Source organism: Sorex fumeus, unplaced genomic scaffold, assembly GCF_029834395.1.
Source record: "Sorex fumeus unplaced genomic scaffold, SorFum_2.1 ptg000075l, whole genome shotgun sequence".
NCBI lineage: Eukaryota > Metazoa > Chordata > Mammalia > Eulipotyphla > Soricidae > Sorex > Sorex fumeus.
Genome location: NW_026606132.1, coordinates 560,348 through 581,125, shown reverse-complemented (window position 1 = coordinate 581,125; position 20,778 = coordinate 560,348). Strand labels below are relative to the sequence as shown.

General features: G+C 38.6%; 1 protein-coding gene across 2 annotated transcripts in view; it reads left to right on the top strand.

Annotated features, from left to right (window-relative positions):
* ENOX2 (ecto-NOX disulfide-thiol exchanger 2) overlaps nt 1-20,778 on the top strand; it is a 388,679-nt gene that overhangs the window by 8,952 nt on the left and 358,949 nt on the right. The window lies entirely within an intron of this gene.

Below are 20,778 nucleotides of genomic sequence, written 5' to 3'. Positions count from 1 at the left end.
CTAGTTTTTATAAAATCCTAATTCGGTCTTCTGAGTCATAGACATTTTGCCCAACTTAGTGGAAGTTGTACAATATGGATTTGTCTATATTTCTTTTTCTTTTTTGGCGAGGGGGGCATACATAGTCAAGGGTTCTTCTTGCTCTGTGCACAGGAATTACTTTTGGCAGTGCTCAGGGCACCATATAGGATGTTGGGGATAAAACCCAGGTCAGCCATGTGCAAGGCAAGTGTCCTACTCAGAGTGCTATGTCTCGGGCCCCCAAATTAATTTTCGTTTTTCACTTTCCTTTGGTCCTCCCTCCCTTTCTGCTCTTCCCTCTTACCTTCCCTCTTGGGATTGAGCCTGTGTTGGCTGTGTGCAAAGCAAGTGCCTTATCCACTGTGCTTTCTCTTCCTATTTGCCTTCCCTCCAGATTTGCCTATATGAGCAACATGGGACATGAATATAAAATATTGTGACAATAGGTATTTAATACAAATGACAATATTCTGCTATTCAGACTATCCTGGAAGAGTTTTGGGTGGCATCTTGCATTCTTCATCATAAATATGCAAATTGGTAATCATTGTAAATAAATGACTCATACTTTAAAAAGTCTGTAGGTGACAGGAGTTAGTAAACTTATTAAAATGATTCACTGTGATTATGACATTTAAAAAAGTCAGTTTTAAGTAACTGGCATGGATATAGACAAATAGCTTTATAGAAAAAAGTAGTAAGAATCCTTTTTTGATTGGCAATAAAACATGTAAGTAAGTAAGGGTTGGAGCAATAGCACAGCGGGTAGGGTGTTTGCCTTCCACGTGGCCGACCTGGTTGACTCAGGTTCGATTCCTCTGCCGCTTTCAGAGAGCCCGGCAAGCTACCGAGAGTATCTCGCCAGCACAGCAAAGCCTGGCAAGCTCCCTGTGACATATTCGATATGCCAAACACAGTTACAATTGTCACAGTGGAGACGTTACTAGGCCCGCTTGAGCAAATTGATGCACAACGGGAGGACAGTGACAGTGACAGTGACAATAGAACAGTGCTGAAATTTCCAGTCCTTTGGAATTAAGATGCTTGAAATGTAAAAGAACAATCAAAATGCTTAGGGGAACAAGGGGAAGTGGTTTATGGGGGTGGATACAAACAAACACAATCAACACAGCTTGAGTGGTTTGTGAATATTGGCACTATTGCTGTTCTCAGTTGTGTGACTAATAAAGAATACAATCTGGTGAAAAAAGCACTGGCAGAAATATGGCCACTGAAGAACTGAGTCTGGGATTCCAATATCTTACCCCTCCCAAGTAGAATTCCCTGAGTGCCATCCCTGTTCGCTTAGGAAGCTTTTATCAAGGAGGGGGAAAATGATCTGGGAGGAAATGATCTGAAGGAATTAAAGTGACAAGATATTTAAAACCAAGAGAAGTCCCGTCTTGCAGCTAACATTCGAAAACATTTCGTTTTGCGGGCCTCACATCAGGACTACTAGATAAAGCACAAGCTGTAGAGAAGAACCTCACTCTAGCATGGAATCTGATCATAGGCAATGCCCTACTTGGAATTTCTCTATAGGAATTTATTACTGGAAGTAACAGAAGGGTCTGTGTTAGAACCGAGTTCTGAGGCATGAATCCTGAGGTTGGGATTTATAGTAAGGCTCTAATATATTAGCTTGACATTGAGTAAAACTTCATGGCAAATGATTTCCTTTTGCAGTTTTTTTGGAGGTAAAGTAAGTAAAGTAAAGTAAAGGCCCTCCCGTTGATCGTCGATTTGCTCGAGCGGGCCCAGTAACAGTCTCCATTGGAGACTTTGTTGTTACTGTGTCTGGCATATCGAATACTCTCGGTAGCTTGCCGGGCTCTCCGAGAGGGGCAGAGGAATCGAACTCGGGTCGGCCATGTTGACCGCTTGTAAGGCGAACGCCCTACCGCTGTGCTATCGCTCCAAAAATCTGATAAATCATTATTCTTAGGATAAGAGTTAAGAGAAAAATATTAACTATATAGGACAAAAGGCTATAGTTAGCATAAAAGTCATCACATTCCTCTATGGTAGACTCTAAGAGCTAAAGTAAACAGAATTAATCAGATGAAAAGGATCAGAATAGAGTTAAAAGTTGTGATGAAATATTAGTATCTCTTAAGTAAATCTAGGCTTAAATTAAGCAACAGTCTTGACAATAATGTCACATATTTTGTACATTCTCCCTTTCTAATTTATTTTACTTTTTTCATGCTTAGAAACATTGCACATTTGCAGTTTTTGATGTAGGGTTTTTTTGGGTTGTAATTATGTTTCAAGATGTCAATGGTATAGAATTAGCATAATTTAACCAACACCTACTCTACATGTTCCTTATACATGACTAATCCAGTGAGGGAGGTACTTGACCCAAAATTGTTTAGCCATTTCTGACCCTATCTCTCTGTTGGTAATCTGGCTCTCACAGGAAGGAAAACTGCCCTCCTGGTTGTGGCAGATGATGCATAAGCAGCTTTTCTCATTGCATCTGCATTTCTATTTTTCAGTATAAAGTCATTCCCTGTAAATCTAAAATGTAAAGTAGAGTTGAGAGAGGAATATTACCTCCATGTATTTCTATATCTGGATCATAATGGACCACCTGACAAATGATTCCACTTTGAGACCTCAAATTTAAGTTATTGACAGAGAGAAACGCATTGCAGGATAAAAAGCCAGTTTCTTATGGCATTTGTGGATTTAAGCCAAACTATATGAAACCCTTAGCCAAAAGTTCATTCTGAAGCTTTGGAAGCAAATCGTAAAGTATAGCATCCGGCATATTCTGTACCTGGTGAAAGGATAGAGGAGGGGAACAGAGAGATAAAGACAGAGTTTAGTATCATTTGTATAAGTAACTTAATTATTGTCAGTGTAAGTATAATGTAGCATCAGTTATTAACTTTTTTCCTGTTTGTTTTTGGCCATACATGGTAGCGCTCAGTGGTTACTTCTGACTTTGTGCTTAGAGATCACTCTTGTTGGTACTCATAGAACCATACATAGTGGCAGGAATCAAACTAGTGTCTGCAGCAAGGAAGGCAAGTGTTTTAATCCCTGTACTGTCTCTCAGGCTCATTACTAACATCTTCAAGAGCCACCTTTAAAGTTATAGACTGCATGATAATCCTTCAGTATCTGTATTGCAGACCATAAATTCCCCAAAGGGGAGAGGACTGGGGAGTGGAGAGTGAGAGAGCGAGAGCGAGCGAGCGAGAGAGAGAGAGAGAGAAAGAGAGAGAAAGAGAGAGATTGTGGGAAATGGACCTCACGGGTGTGGGACACATTGTATGAATGAAACTCCACCATGAACAGTTTTGTAACTCTATTTCACGGTGACTGAATTTTATTTTATTTTATTTTTTTGCTTTTCGGGTCACACCTGTCAATGCTCAGGGATTATTCCTGGCTCTGCACTCAGGAATTACTCCTGGCAGCACTCAGGGGACTATAGGGGATGCTGGGGATCGAACCTGGGTTGGCCGCATGCAAGGCAAACACCCTTCCTGCAGTGCTATCACTCCTGCCCCTGAAAAAATTTTTCTTAAATAGAAATAAAAGCAGTCTGATAGGTAGGTCCATTATTGTCTATCTCTAAACAATTTGTTTTTAGAGTAAAGTGGTATTTTATGATTCTGTAAGTATATTCTACTACTCTGTAGGTCATCTTTTCACTGTTATGGTGGTATAATTTGTAGCATAAGCATTTCTAATTCTTTTTTTGGGGGGGGGATGGTTGTTTTGGAGCAAACCCAGCAGTGCTCAGGGGGTACACATGACTCTGTGTTCAGAGATCCCTCCTGGCAGTGCTTGGAGACCGTATGCAATGCCAGGGTTCCAACCAGGGTTTTGGTGGCTGTAGCTGCATGCTAGGCAATTACCTTAACCTTTGTATTGTCTCTCTGGCCCACATTTCTAATTATTATCTAGTCATTTTGTAGGTTTTGTAGGTTTTTCTTGTTTTTGTCATCTTTGTTTTGGTGTCATATGTAAGAAACCATTACCTGATTCAAGGTCACAAGGATATGTTGTACTTCCTTCTGCGAGTTTTAGATTTTCAGTCCTTACATACATTTTTTTTTGTTAATCAATATGTATTATATGAAGTAGGGGTCCAGCTTTACATTTTAATGTATATTTTAAGTTGTCCTGGTACCACTGTTGAAAAGATATTTCTTTATTGCATGGTCTTGTCAGCTTTGTGAAAAATAGAGTGGAGATATTTATATTTATTTCTGGATTCTCTTCTGGTTCATTATTCTCTAGGATTGCCCTTAAGCCTATACTATACTGTCTTGATAAGTAATTTTTGAAATTAAGAACTTTGTATTCTTTGGGTTCATTGTTTTTTAAAGGTAGCTTTGGCTACTTGTGGCCTATCACTTTCAATATTGTCACTATCACTGTCCTCCCGTTGTTCATCGATTTGCTCGAGTGGGCCCAGTAACATCTCCATTGGAGACTTTGTTGTTACTGTGTTTGGCATATCGAATACGTCACGGGGAGCTTGCCAGGCTCTGCCGTGCGGGCGAGATACTCTCGGTAGCTTGCCGGGCTCTCCGAGAGGGGTGGAGGAATCAAACTCGGGTCGGCCATGTTGGCTGCGTGCAAGGCAAACGCCCTACCACTGTGCTATTGCTCCAGATTTCAATATTGATTTTTTAAAAAATTTATTTTCCCCTTACACCTTATATAAACACTGTGGTTTACAAAGTTGTTCATGACGATTTGTTATAGACATTCAATATACCAACACAAATACCACCACCATTGTACATTGCCACCACCATTATCTCCAGTTTTTCCAACCATTCCTTAACCTTACCCCAATAGCAGGCCCTCAATAATTTATTTTATTTCGCTTGTCATAATTTGCTGAAACATTGATCATAAATATTTCCTTAGACATAAATTAGTAATGATTGCATATCTTACCATGGAGCTATTATAAACCCTTCTATTAGAGATTACTAAAATGTTGTTACAGGTTAAGCCTTCTGTGTTGATATTTTGTTAATCGAGATTGGATGACTTTTGCATTAGTTCCTGTCCAATCTGATATGCGACTCCTGGTTTATCAGTGTTGTAGAGCTTGAGATGTCTTTCAAGGTAGTCCAAAATTTTTAACAAAGTGATACAGTTGGAGTTTAATTTTTTACTGGGTGGCATTTTTGGTGTGTGTGTGTGTAACTTCAGGGAGTTGGGAGGGTTGGTAGCCCATCCCTGACTCTGTGAAAACCTGAAGATTTCAGTCACAAAACCTGCATACCTGAGTTTTTCAGCAGATTAATTTCTGGATGAGGCTCATCCCAAGCAGTGGAATCTGGCCTGGAGCATAGTGACACTTGTGGAGTGTGGTTTTCAGTTGCCGGGGCTCTGTTTGGGTGGGTCTTGCCCCCCACTCGGGGGTACCCTGGATTACTCAGCCTTGCATGGGGTCCACAAGAATCTCTCTCAATATTTATCCATATTCATTTTTATGATCACTGTTTCAGTTCCTTTCTTTTAATGACAAGCTTGCATATTGAAAAGTGTTACATCAGATCAGTAGTGATTTTTTAATTTTTTGGGGGGGCCACATCTTGTTGCACTCAGGACTTGCTCCCTGGCTCTGTGCAGTGGGATTTTTTGTAGCAGAACTTGGGACCTTATGTGCCAGTGATCAAACCTCGGTTGGCCTTGCACAAGACAAAAGTCCTATGTGCAGTACTATTGCTCCTGCCCTCTATAATGATTTTGATGGAATTTTCATATTTTTGTGGGTATTATTGTTCCACACCTGACTAACTCCTGACTTAGTGCTTAGGTTTCACCCCTGGAAATGCTCAGGAGTCTGGGTACCTAACCAAGGTCAACTGGATGCCAGGTAAGAACCCTACCCCCTTTACTATCTCTTCTTGTACGTGGCCAACCCGGCTGACCCGAGTTCGATTCCTCTGCCCCTCTCAGAGAGCCCAGCAAGCTACCGAGAGTATCTTGCCTGCACGGCAAAGCCTGGCAAGCTACCCATGACGTATTTGATATGCCAAAACACAGAAACAACATGTCTCACAATGGAGACGTTACTGGGCCAGCTCAAGCAAATTGATGAACAACGGGAGGACAGTGCTACAGTGCTACTATCTCTTCAGCCCCAGTAATGATATTTAAAAGACAAAATTCTCACATGGAATGAAATCTCAAACAGAATGAGTCAAATCTCAGTTTCCATATAACTTTTCTTACCAGTGAAACCAGTTCAGAATCAAAACCTATTCCTTTATGGCTGCCTCTCTGTTTCGGAAGTAGCCAGAATCTCTCTGGTATTATATGTAATATAAGACAATCATTATGAAGCCCTGTGCTCACATCTTTTGCATTTGACTGGGATTATTCAAATAGGCCAAAAAACACATTTGAAGGAGAAAATTGTCTAAGTCAGAGATGATTTTCTTTCCCTTACTTCCATACTAAAGTATAGATGTATGTCACTCAAGTGTGTCATCATCTTTGTGGGTGGTAAGTGCCTGTATGTGTGACTCAGCATGTTTCTGTTATAATCCTTTTGTTTATATATGTATGTGTTCATAAGTATATGTATGTATGCTTTTATGCCTTCTAGATAAAATAGAAATGCTTTTATTATTTTTTTTTGTGTTTGAATCTTTTCAAAAGTGACTTTTATTAATGGAATATTACAAAAGAAATTTTATTCTTTTCTTTCTTTCATTTCTGTTCTTTAATATGGCATTTTATTCTTTTTTGTTGGGATTATTGAGTTGTATGTGATCTGGAGTTCTCTGCTTTCTTTTACATCAATTCCTTGCACGATACTAATTTTAGTATTTGCTTCTGGTTTTTAAATGGTAGCTCCATATGCATAATCTCTATGGTTTAACTTCCTTTCCTCTGCCTGTACTATGATCATCTAAACTGCCATGTTGCAGTATTTGTTTATCAGCCTTTCATTCCATCTTTCACTATCAAGAACTCAATTGTTCTGCAGAACCTTTCTAATTCCTCTTATATCCCATGACTCAGATCCGGCCAAAGATCATGTGATTCCCAGTTACAGATGGAACAATGTGTTTATCAGTCTGAAGCATAACAAACACATCTTGGTGTATGGAGAGTAGAAGCCAGTCCTTTAGAATGAAGATAATTCAGTAGGATTTGAAACCTTCAATTAGTTAGAAAGCTTCCTAACTTTCTCTTTATAGGTTTTTTCCCCTCCTTTTCTTATCTTTCCTTTCTTCATTATTTTTTGATTAGCATTATGATATGCCATGTAGAAGTTGATTCAGAATGAGGTCATAAATATGCTATTTTGGATAAATATCAAAATATCAGAGGTTGTGCCCAGGGATGTAGCTTAGTGGTAGAGTATGTGCATCACAAGCATAAGCCCTTGGGCTTGGTTTTTGGCATATACTCTTACCCCACAAATGATTGGATTTTTAGGGGAGCAGATGATAGTACAATGAGTAGGGCTCACTTGTATCTGGTTCACTTGGGTTCTATCTCTGGCAGCCCATTGGTTCCCCGAGCCTGCCAGAAATGATCAGCCTGCCAGGAGTGCAGAGTCAGGAATACCCCCTGAGCACCACCAAGTGCGCCCCTGCCTGCAAAAAAAAAAAAATAGTGAGTTTGAAAAAAAAAACCACATGTGCACGTGTGCGTGTGTATGGACATATATATTTTTTGAAATAAGGTTCTGCCATTTAAAAAGATCAGATTGTATCCCTTATAACAAAGTGAATCCTATGGTCGTTGTGTTGAGTGATAAGTAAGAAAGTAAAGTGATGCTGGAGAGACATTACAACCGGTAGCGTGCTTGCCTTGCATGCAGCTGACCTCAGTTCAATCCCTGGACTCTCATATTGTCCCCTGAGCACTGACAGGAGTCATTCCTGAGTGTAGAGCCAGGAGTAAACCCTGAGCATAGTCAGGTACCCAAATAAAGAGACAAAAGAGAGAAAGTGAAGGACCATGGATGGTAAGCACTCATGTAGACTATGATAACTAACGGACGTTAATTGGAAGAAACAATAAAAATAAATTTTTAGACCAGGGAAACAATGGTGGTTTCCATAGGGAAACAGGCGTGCGGTTGTTAGAATGAATGGCTAGAAGGGTCTTTCTGTTGGTGGGATCGCACTGGTACTTTGGTGGTGGGAATGATAAGTGTTATATACATGTAAAAGTATGAATCTAAACCCCATTAACTATAGTACTGTAAACCAGTTATAAATGAATAAAAATAACCCAGTAGGCAAGGTTGGGAATACAAAGTTTGAAAGCACTTTCTTCGAGAGTTTGATATAATCTATATTTGTTATTATACCAGCCTGGTTAAGAGTCACTAAGATAAAATGATATCCATGAGAATTTTTATTTCATGTATCTGAAATGACTGCCTGTATTTTTCCTTACCACATATAGAAAAACAAGAATAATTATGATGAAAATAGAAACTTAGAAACTTCTTAGATGATTTCCAATACAGTTTATTTTATTTTGGAAGCAGGGAAGAAGTAAGGATGTTCTTGTGTATAGGAGGAAAAGACAGGGGCTACCGTCTGTGATCTTGAATATTTTAAATTCTAGCAGATTATATAGGGGAGAACGCTATTATCTGAAATGGACAAAGAAGAAATGCTTGCAAGGCAGGGGGTGAGGGTGGGGGTATGGGGAGTTCTTCCCATTTCCAAATATCATTTTCACATAGCACTGTAGTACTGTCCTCCCATTGTTCATCGATTTGCTCGAGCAGGCACCAGTAACGCCTCCATCGTGAGACTTGTTACTGTTTTTGGCATATCAAATATGCCATGGGGAGCTTGCCAGGCTCTGCCATGTGGGTGGTATACTCTCGGTAGCTTGCCAGGCTCTCTAAGAGGGATGGAGGAATCAAACTCGGGTTGGCCGTGTGCAAGGCAAACGCCCTACCTGCTGTGCTATCCTCCAGCCCCATTTTCACATAATTATACTAATGAGCAATTCTGTATTGATTGATGATCTCTTTTAGGATACTAGTGTCTCATAGAAAGGTAAAGCTTCAATCATATTGTAACACTTTTTTCTTTTCATATTTCTTTTTTTATATATATATATATATATATATTTATTTATTTATTTATAGTTTATTTCTTTATTAAATCACTGTGGGAAAAGTTACAGAGCTTTCGGGTTTAGGTCTCAGTCATGTAAGTATCAAACACATTTCCCTTTACCAATACTTATTTTTAACCGTGAACCCCAATAGAACCCCACCTCCCACCCCTCCCAATTCCTGTGAGGCAGATGAGTTCTAGTTAATACTCTATCTACTTTGACTAGATACATTGTTTCGATAGAAGATACACAACTATTGCTTAGAGTTTATGACCCCCCCCCAATCAGATATGCTGAAATAGTGTTGTGAAATGATTTGCTTTCTACAGCTTGGTTTAAGAATAAAATGATGTCCTACTGCGGCCGCGCGGTTTAGGATTTCTGCTGTTTCACTTATTAACCCTGAAAGTATTTCTATTAAAAGTTAGATAGTTAAGAGATTGGTTTCTGTGCTCTGGAGTTGTGGCCGTGCCGGAGAGCCGCTCGTGGGGGGCAGCCGGTGACCTCGGTGGGGCGTGAAGGACGGCCCAGAACGCCCCCCTTTCCATGAGGCCCCCACTGCCCCCCGCCCCCGGCTCAGACCTGCTCTCCACAAGGCTCCCGTGCGGCCGCCATCTTTCTTTCCAGAGAGGAGCAGGCGAGCGGGACAACGCCCTTTCCCCTCCGGGCAGGTTTGGTGGCGCGGTTTAACACATAGTCCATTTGCTTTGCTGCTCCAAGCGGCTGGTTCTCTGTGCTAAGTCCTTGTGCCTCCGGGGCCGTGGCCGTGCCGGAGAGCCGCTCGTGGGGGGCAGCTGGTGACCTTGGTCGGGCGTGAAGGACGGCCCAGAATGCCCCCCTTCCCATGAGGCCCCCGCTGCCCCCCGCCCCCGGCTCAGACCTGCTCTCCACAAGGCTCCTGTGCGGCCGCCATCTTTCTTTCCCTCTTTTCATATTTCACTTTGATTAAACATTCAGACCAATTTCTACCTGAGATTTCTATTTCCCAGTAGCTTACAAAGGACCGTATAAAGGAGGTGGGTGCATCTTCTTATCTCCACCTTTACCTGTTCTGTGGTATTTTGGAGAGGAATTTTCAAAACACATCTGTGTTAAATGATTCAGAATTGGGGTAGGTTGAAGGTACATGATAAAGATTAATTTTACTTGTTTGTTTTACACTTTATAGTTCACCTTTCTAAAACCTACCCACTTGACCAAACTCAAATTCTACACCTCGCAGAAAACATCTCCCTCTTTTGGCAGCCTGTATTGATTTTCCCCTTCCCTGAACTACAGCAGTATTTACTATCTATACCACTCTCTCCAATGTTCAATTGCATTTTATATCGCTGTCTATTCTTTAGTGAGTTTATATGTGCTAAACTTATTCTCCTTATACAAGACTGGGTGATCTATGTGTACTATAAATGAATGTTAGGAGGAAATGACTGTTAAGTTCTTGAAACCAAGGACCGTGACTTTCTTATCCTTACTTTATTATTTTCCATAGCTTGCAAGACAGTTTATGTGGCTCTAGGGAAAAATCAACTTTAACTATTGTTGTAATTAAGAGTTTTTTTTATTATTGAGCTAACGTGGTTCATAATAGTGCTAATATTTATATTTTAGGTGTACTATGCTATTACATTCACCACCAAAGTGCCAGTGCCTCTGCCCTTCTATCCCTAGGTCCCTTCTGCTTCAACCGCCTACTTGCCCAACTCCCTCAGTTCTCCCCACCTCTTCTTGGAAACCTCAGTTCTGTGGTCAAAGTCTTAAATATTTGTTCTTATTTGAGTTTGTCTGTTTCCTTGGATTTGTTTCTTTATATATGACATGTGCATGAGATGATACAGTATTTGCCTTTCCACCCTTGGCTTATTTCACTTAGTATGACACTTTGATCCATATTATAATGAAAAAGTTGCATTATTTTTGGTGGGAGGCTCACACCCAGTAATGCTCCTGGCCACCGTATGGCAGGCCAGGGATCAAACCTGGGTCAGCCGCATGCAAAGCAAATGCCTTACCCACGGTACTATCTTTCCAGCTCCAAGGATGCATTTTTGTAAAAACTATTTTTTTATTGAGTCACTGTGAGATACAGAATTTCAAAGATGATCATGGTTGGGTTTCAGTCATATAGTGTTCCAACACTGGTCCCTCCACCAGTGTCCATTTCCCATCACCAGTGTTCCCAGTTTCTCTCCCCCCACCCTCCCCCAAGCCTGTCTCTTTGACAGGCACTTTCTCCAGGACTGCATTTAAAAATATTTTTGGGTGTTATTCTATTCTTTATCTATATTACCATTTTCCTTTTCTTGTTATGCCAACAATCAAACCCAGAAGACTTGCACATGCAAGACAAGTGCTGTACTATATCCCCAGCTCTTCTACCACAACTTTTTATTTGCTCAGATGTCGTTGGCCACTTGGATTATTTCCGCATCTTATCTGTTGTAAATAACACTGCAGGAAGCATAGGCCTGCATTTATATTTTTGATTTAGGTTTTTGTGTTCTTGAGATAGGAGTGGAATTACTGCAGCATATGGTAGTTGTGTTTTCATTTAGTTAAGATCTTATTCTATTCTCGTATATACCCAAAGTCAGAACATTTGCAAGCGGATACTATGATGGATATGCTACCAGAAATGGCTTCAGTTACTCTTCTTAAACTGGCAGCATTTTCTCCTGCTCGGCAACTAGCTTTTTTATCTTGTGTTATTGGCCTTTCCTGATGTGTAAGTTTTAGATATTTGCTTCTTCTCACAATGGATGTTGGGGACACTTAGAAATGCCACTTGGTACCTTCATGAAATCAAGACAGGAATATTGAAGATAACTTAGTAGCTCTTTCTTATTGCCCATATTTTTAGAGTGCTAACTAATCTAATTGTGGTAATCATTTAACAATATCACATATCTTACTATTGAACATATTAAACTGTAATAATGTCTTGTGGCAGTTATATCTCATTAATGCTGGGATAAAAGATCCCTACCTGATAATCTTTAATAGTTGTTTCTCTGCAAATACTCTCTAAAACATAAAAGAAAGTTTATTTAAAAGAGTCATTTTATTTCTTTGACATAGATTCAAGAGAACAAAAAAGAACATCCTTCTAGAAAGACCAAGCAGCTTTTAGTTCTTTTTAACAGTTGCTGGCACAGTAAAACACAGTGGCCATCAGAAGAGTGTGTGTTAAAGGGATTTATATACTTACTTAATCATTTCCCCTCTGTGCTTCCTCACCCTCGTACTTCTTCCGTGTAACATCAGGTAGAATACAGTGCTGACGATTGCTTCTCTTTCCCCCAATTGAAGATTAAAAATTATGACTGCTGTATAATGAAATGGTGATTTTTACTCAGTCCTGGTGTTTAAAAAAGGGATTTGCTGATGTATAAAATGAGACAAAGATAAATAACAAACAGATGTCCTCACAAAGTGTTCATTAAAGCCCTGACTACTGAAAGATGCTAGATTACATGTGTTCAAACTCCAAATGTGTTAGAGAATATGGAGCTTTTATACCTTAATGCTCAATTTAGGAAAGACTAAATAGCTTTCGCTATAAAAATCATAGTAATCAGTGACTTATAGTCTCTTCCTTATTTCAAAGTGTCTTGTCATAACTGTTTTTAAACTTTTCTTATTGATTTTGACAGTTCTAATTATCCAAACAGATATCACGTTATTGAAGGATTATAAAGTGGATTTAAGTCGGAAGACCCAGACAAGGGATTTTCCAACTTGTAGAAGTCATGGCTTTCCCTTGGATCATCTCTAAAGAGCTGTCTATTATGGGAATATAGTAGTGATTTTGGGCCCATAAAAAGTAGAAATTGTAGTTCATGTGATAGTAAGAACTCATTGCTATTGGTAAGCTGCTATTCTTCTAAGTGCTGGGTAGGTATTTATTTCTGGAATGTATGTATAGCTTATGTTCCCATACATAGCTTTTCATTGGGAAGGGGGTAGCTATAGAAAATAGCTCGAAGAGATATTTAAGATGTGGCAGAAGTTCATTAGAAAATAATTTCTCGTCATTTAAATCAGAGCAAAGGGCATATGCAAAGAAATTCTCCAGCAAAATGAGATGCCTTAGATGAACTTAGTGATTTAATTAAACTCTTTGATTTAGTTTCCCCATTTTAAAATTAGCTTAAAAGTGACATCTTTCATGAGTGTAAGGACTAATTATTAAATGTATAGAATGTGAAACTGAGTAATAAAATTTAGCACTTATTTTGGTATTGAACCTGAAGCTGGGCATTTGGATAGAAAGAGGAGAAAAGCTACAATGATAAGTCAGTGAAAGACAGGATTGGAAGAATGTGAATTATAAAGCAGGTAAGTGGGGCCGATAATAGAAATTTTTAAGATGGATTTTCAAAGAAGTGACCAGGTTTTCATTTTATATCATTATTTAATAGAGAGATTATCAAAGAAATTGGAGCCAGGAGTAAAAGTGTATTGTAATTGTTTACATAGGAGATGGTTGAGGATCTAAGTTAGAAGAATGACAGTGGAAATGAAAACATAGGTGCATAATTCAGGTTTCCCAAGTATCAAAGACTATCAACCAACAAATACATTTTGTTTTACCCACACAGTGTTTGAATTTGAATGTTCTTAAGTGGAGCATAAATTCTCCAGTTTAACCTTCTCTACTATTATATTCAGTATTAGCAGTATTTTTTTTACCACAGCATCAAGTAGATGTTACCTTACTGGCCCTTTTTGAATGAGGGATAAGAAGGGAGTTGAGGATCTTCCTTAAATTTCTAGATTAGATGACCTTATAAACAAAGATATTTACAACCTAGATTGGTGATTCAGGAATATGTAGGACTTAGAGAAAAAGTGAAGTATATTTTATGTGTAATAATTTGGACAGATTGTGGAAATAGAGCTCTAATAGAACATAAGATAGGAAGAATTGGAGAAATCTTTCGGTGTTACTTGAAACCTTTTACATATGTGATACTTCTAGAATTTAGAAGACTAAAGGAGAATTAACTTCAGTAAAAATAAGTGGAATGAGCAGAGATAATGAATTTCAGGCACAGTCTTCTTCTCAAAGTGTATGCTCATATTATGGACTCACAGTATAGATTAATGTTCAGTGGTTCTCAAAGTGTGGTTTATGGAAGTAGGCTCCCCAGTACTATTTTTCCCCCAGAGAAACATTTATTTTGTCAGTGAATGATTCTCTTTTTCTGTGAGTACAATAAAGAAAGTTTGACAGATTTTATTCAAATTAAACTTTTTTTAAAATTTGGAAGCATCTTTTCTTTTTTTAGTTTTTTTTTTATTAGTGAAACACCATGAGGTACAGTTGTAGGCTTACGAACTTTCATGCGCTTGGGTTTCAGTTACACCATGATCGGGTACCCATCCCTTCACCAGTGGCCATTCTCCACCACGATGAACCCAGTAGGCTTCCCCCACCCTCGTCCCCACCCATCCCACCCCACATATCGGGCAGGGCATTCCCTTTTGCTCTCTCTTTTCTTTAGGGTGTTGTGGTTTACAATAGAAGTATTGAGCGGTCATCGTGTTCGGTCTATAGTCTACTTTTAGCACGCATCTTGCATCTCAAGCAAGTCCTCCAAACACCCATTACTTGGTGTTACCTTCTCTATATGAACTGCCTTTCCCCCAGGATCTGCTGCCAGCTTCCGAGCCATGGAGCAGACCTCCTGGTACTTATCTCAACTATTCTTGGGTTTTCATTTCCCATTCTGTTACTTTATGTTCCCCAGATGAGTGCAGACTTTCTACGTCGGTCCCTTTCTTTCTGACTCATTTCACTTGGCACGATACTTTCCATGTAGAACCACTTGTATGCAAATTTCATGACTTCATCTTTTCTAACAGCTGCATAGTATTCTATTGTGTAGATGTACCAATGTTTCTTTAACCAGTCTTCTCTTCTCGGGCACTCGGGTTTTTTTTTTCCAGATTTTGGCTATTGTGAACAATGTAGCAGTGAACTGAATGAACTAATCTCAGGGCTAGGACGAAGGAGACGTTACTGGGGCCTGCTTGAGGCAATCGATGAATAACAGGATGATCGTGATCGTGATCGTAGCAATGAACATAGAAGTGCAGATGTCATTTCAACTGTACTTTTTTGCCTCTCCAGGATATATTCCCAGGAGTGATATTGCTGGGTCAAATGGGAGCTCAATTTCTAATCTTTTGAGAATCGTCCATACTGTTTTCCAAAAGGGCTGAACCAGTCAGCATTCCTACCAGCACTGAAGTAGAGTCCTTTTCTCCCCACATCCGTGCTAACACTGGTTGCTTTTGTTCTTTTGGATGGGGGTGAGTCTCTGTGGTGTGAGATTTTATCTCGTTGTTTTGATCTGCATCTCCCTGATGATTAGTGATGTAGAGCATTTTCTCATGTGACTTTTAGCCATTCCGATTTCTTCTTTGAGAAAGTTTCTGTTCATTTCATTGCCCCACTTTTTGATGGGGTTGTATGTTTTCTTCTTTTGGAGTTCAATCAGTGCTTTGTATATCTTTTGTATCAACCCCTTATTGGATGGCTATTGGGTGAATATTCTTTTCCATTCTGTAGATTGTCCTTGTATTTTGGTCACTGTATCTTTTGTGGTGCAGAAGCTTCTTTAAGGTTTAATATAGTCCCATCTCTTTATCTCTGTTTCAACTTGTTTGGTCAGTGGCATGTCATCTTTGAAGAAACTGTTAGCCTCAATATCGTGTAGGGTTTTTGTGACCTTGTCTAAAAATTATCTTATAGATTCTGGTCTGGTGTTGAGGTCTTTAATCCATTTTGATCTGACTTTTGTGCATGGTGTTAGACCAAGGTCTAAGCCCATTTTTTTGCATGTGGTTGTCCAGTTATGTCAGCACCATTTGTTAAAGAGGCTTTCCTTGCTCCATTTCACATTTCTTGTTCCCTTATCAAAGATTAGATGTTTATACATTTGGGGTTGTGTGTAGGGCTATTCCACCCTATTCCATTGGTCTGCAGCTCTGCCTTTGTTCCATTACCGCGCTGGTTTAATTATTACCGCTTTTTAGTAGAGTTCGAGGTTGGGGAGGGTAATGTCTTTTTCCCAAGAACTGCTTTAGCTATTTGTGGGCGTTTGTTGTTCCATGTGAATTTCAGGAGAGCTTGATCTATTTCTTTGAAGAATTTCATGGGTATCCTTATAGGGATTGCATTGAATCTGTATAATGCCATTTTGAAAATTTTTATTCTTCCTATCCATGAGCAGAGCATATGTTTCCATTTCCTTGTGTACTCTTGTATTTCATGGAGTAGTGTTTTATAGTTTTCATTGTAGAGGTCCTTTACCTCTTTAGTTAGGCCAATTCCGAGGTACTTGATTTTCTGGCGCACGATTGTGAACAGGATTATTTTTTTCATGTAACTTTCCTCTGTCTCATTATTTTCGTATAGGAAGGCCATGGGTTTTTGGGTATTGATTTTATATCCTGAGACTTTACTGTACAAGTCTATTGTTTCTAGGAGTTTCTTGGTAGAGGCTTTAGGATTCTCTAGATATAGTATCATATCATGTGCCAATAGTGAGAGTTTGATTTCTTCCTTTCCTATCTGGATGCCCTTAATATCTTTTTCTTGCCTAACTGATATTGTAAGTACTTCCAGTACCTTATTGAGCAGAAGTGTTGAGAGTGGGCATCCTTGTCTTGTCCCTGATCTTAGAGGGAAGGCCCTTAGTTTTTCCCCATTGAGAATAATGCTTGCCATAGGTTTGTTGTAGATGACTTTGACTATCTTAAGGAAAGTTCCTTAAGCCCATTTTGGTGAGTTTTCATTATAAACAGTGTTGGATCTTGTCAAATGCTTTCTCTGCATCTATTGATATGATCATATGGTTTTAATCTTTACTTTTGTTAATATGTTGATTGATTTCCGAATTTTAAACCATCCTTGCATCCCCGGGATGAATCCCACTTGGTTGTAGTGTATGATCTTTTTGATGATTTGTTGGATTCTATTTGCTAATATTTTGTTGAGGATCTTTGCATTCTTGTTCATCAGAGATATTGACCTGTAATTTTCTTTGTTAGTGATGTCTTTGTTTGCTTTAGGTATTAGGGAGATATGTGCCTCATAGAAACATTTTTGCTAAAAATACAATAGTAGTCGGAGACTTCAACATCGCCTTAATACCTCTGGATAGATCAACAAGAACAAAACTCAGCAAGGAAACACTGGCTTTGAAGGAAGTAATAGAAGAAATAGAGCTAACAGACCTATACAGGACTTTACACCTCAAAAAGAAAGACTACACATTCTTTTCCTGTGCACATGGAACATTTTTAAAATAGACCATGTGCTGGGTCACAAAACATACCTCAATAGAATTAGGAAGACAGAAATTGTATAAAATATCTTTCAAGACCACAATGTGCTGAAGATAGAAGCGAATCACACATAGATGTGGAGAACCAAATCAAACACCTGGAAATTAAACAACTCAATGTTGAACAATGAGTAGGTCAGGAAGGAAGTCAAGGAAGAAATCAAAATATACCTGAAAACAAATGAGAATGAAGAGACAAGCTACAGGAACCTATGGGATGCAGCTAAAGCCGTGTTAAGAGGAAAATTTATAGCTTTACAAGCATTCTTCAGGAAGGAAGAAAGGGCCTACATAGATAACTTGACTTCACAGCTCAAGGTCTTATAAAAGCCCAACTAAAGGAATGCACTTCCAGCAGAAGGAAAGAAATAATAAACCTTAGAGCAGAAATTAACAGCATGGAAACCCAAAAAAAAAAACAATCCAAAAGGTCAATGAAACCAAGAGCTGGTTCTTTGAGAAAATAAACAAGATTGATAATTCACTAACAAGACTCACAAAGAAAGAGAGAGAGAGAGAAAACCCTAATAAACCGAATCAGAAATGAAAAAGGGGACATCACAACAGAAACCAAAGAAATTCAAAAGATCATCAGAGACTACTTTGAGAGTCTGTTTGCCACGAAACAAGAGAACCTAGAACAAACGGTTAAATTCCTGGATTCCTATAATCTCCCAAGACTGAACCAAGAAGACTTGAAATACCTGAATGGACCTATTAATATCAAGGAAATTGAAACCGTAATCAAAAGTATACCCAAAAACAAAAGCTCAGGCCCAGATGGATTCACTAGCGAATTTTTCCAAACATTTAAAAAAGACCTGTTGACAGTCCTCCTCAAGCATTTCCAGGAAATTGAATAAAACAGGAACTCCTCAGTACTTTTTAAGGAATCTGAGAGTTGAACTATCTTTTCACAGCTATCCACTTTGCCCTTTGGTGACATTTCTGTTGATCTTGCAAGAGCAGTTGTGGGTAGAACTGGTATAGCTTTTGCAGAAATCAAGGGAGTGACATACACTGTATCACTGTCTTCCTGTTGTTCATCAGTTTGCTCGAACGGGCACCAGTAATGTCTCCATTGTGAGACTTGTTGTTACTGTTTTTGGCATATCGAATATGCCACGAGGAGCTTGCCAGGCTCTGCCATGCGGGCGGGAAACTCTTGGTAGCTTGCTAGGCTCTCTCAGAGGGACTGAGGAATCGAAGCCTGGTTGGCCACTTGCAAGGCAAATGCCCTACCTGCTGTGTTATCGCTAACTGTACTCACTATAATTTATTCTTTATCACCACAAAAATCAGTTACAAAAGAACATTTATTTAATAATGTCCATGGTAAACCTTTATTGCTAGTTTTATTAAATTTTTGTGTATGTTTTTATATTTTTGTTTGTTTTTTCAAAATAGTTGTGAGATATAAATAGTATACCAAGAGCTGTACATATTTAATGTGTATCATTTGGTAAATGCATATTTTTCATTGATCTGTTTATCTAATTGCAAAATATGTCTAAAGCTGTTCTGATGTGTACTGTAGTTTGATAGTGTCTCAAAGTGAAGCACTTGTATGACTAGTTGCAAATTGAACTAGCATTGTATCTCGTAGAACTCCAATTTAATCTGAAAGAACAATTGACAAACTCTGATTATTTAGATGGGTATTTTGCAGGTACTTTTTCAATAAATAAAGTAAGCTTGTCACTTTAAGGAAAATCACTGTCTGTCACTGTCCTCCCGTTGTTCATCGATTTGCTCGAGCGGGCCCAGTAACGTCTCCATTGGAGACTTTGTTGTTACTGTGTTTGGCATATCGAATACATCACGGGTAGCTTGCCAGGCTCTGCCGTGCAGGCGAGATACTCTCAGTAGCTTGCTGGGCTCTCCGAGAGGGGCAGAGGAATCGAACTCGGGTCGGCCATGTTGGCTGCGTGCAAGGCAAACGCCCTAAGTGACAGTATTTGATGTCAGCAATAAAATTTGAGTTGTTAATAAGAATTAGAAATTTGGAACAATTGCATCTGCTACCATAGTTTCAGATCATCTCAATACGTAGAAACCCCTTCTGATTAAATTAGCAGTAATATTATTATGAATTTTAAAATGTTATATGATTAAATGTGTCATCATTTGAAGAGCTGCAAGCCCGAGTAAGATAGTGTGTTAAATAATCAGTGTTGGCTGTTGTGAAGTCATAGCTGGGTAAAAGGTTTGTCTGATATGCAAGAATAATCAGTGGTTTTAGTATAAAGTGTTCAAAAACTATATTAATACAGACTCAGATTCCAAATTTTGCTATAGTATCAAAGAATACCTACAATTTTTTAAGCATATGCAGATAATCTTATATTTCAATGTATTTTTGAAAGAGACCAAATTTAGGTTCCTGAACCATTAACACTGTTATAACTCATGATGTCTAAATAAAAATTGGCCAATAAAATAATTTTTATAAATAAGGAAGTAAATCAATGTTTCTCCATATTTTTAATGAAAGAATATATTATCACAGATTAATTATAGAAGCAACATAAGAATGCCATTGTATTCTGTTAAGTCCTCAAAGAAAAAGATTTGAAAATTGTAACACAGGGCCATTATTCTTACAATTTTTACTTGGTGCTGGAAAATCTTGTTATTTTCTTATCACATTTATAATATTAAAGAAATGGTTTTAAAATGACAATTATAATTTCTAATATAGTAGGGATTGATAGTTAGATAAAAATCAAAGACATGAAGATCCTCAATATTTTTTAAAGTATAAGGGACTTCAATGCAGTAAATGTTTAAAAATTAGTATTGTGGGCTACTGAAAAAAATAGTAGGGGAACAAATAGTGACATTCATCTTACTGTTAAGTAACCTACCCTCCTAAAAATACTGAGATCATGAAAAAATGTAATAATAGAAAAGTAAGACTAAATGCCAAATCAAGTGATATAGGCAATAGTCACTAAACAGGAAAAAAGTATATGAATTCAAGGGGGCAGGATTTATAGCACAGTGGGTAGGGCATTTGCCTTGCACGTGGCCAACTCGGGTTCAATCAATTCCCAGCATCCCATATGATCCCCTGAGCACCGCCAGGAGTTATTTCTGAGTGCAAAGCTAGGAGTAACCACTGAGCATCGCCGGGTGTGACCCAAAAAGCAAAAAACAGAAAACAAAAAAAAATAACCAAAAAAACAAACAAAAAAACAAATCCACAAGTTTTTGCTGAAAGTAGACTAAAGACCGAACATGATTGCCACTCAATGCCTCTTTTGCAAACCACAGCACCCAAAAGGAGAGAGAGAACAAAAGGGAATGCCCT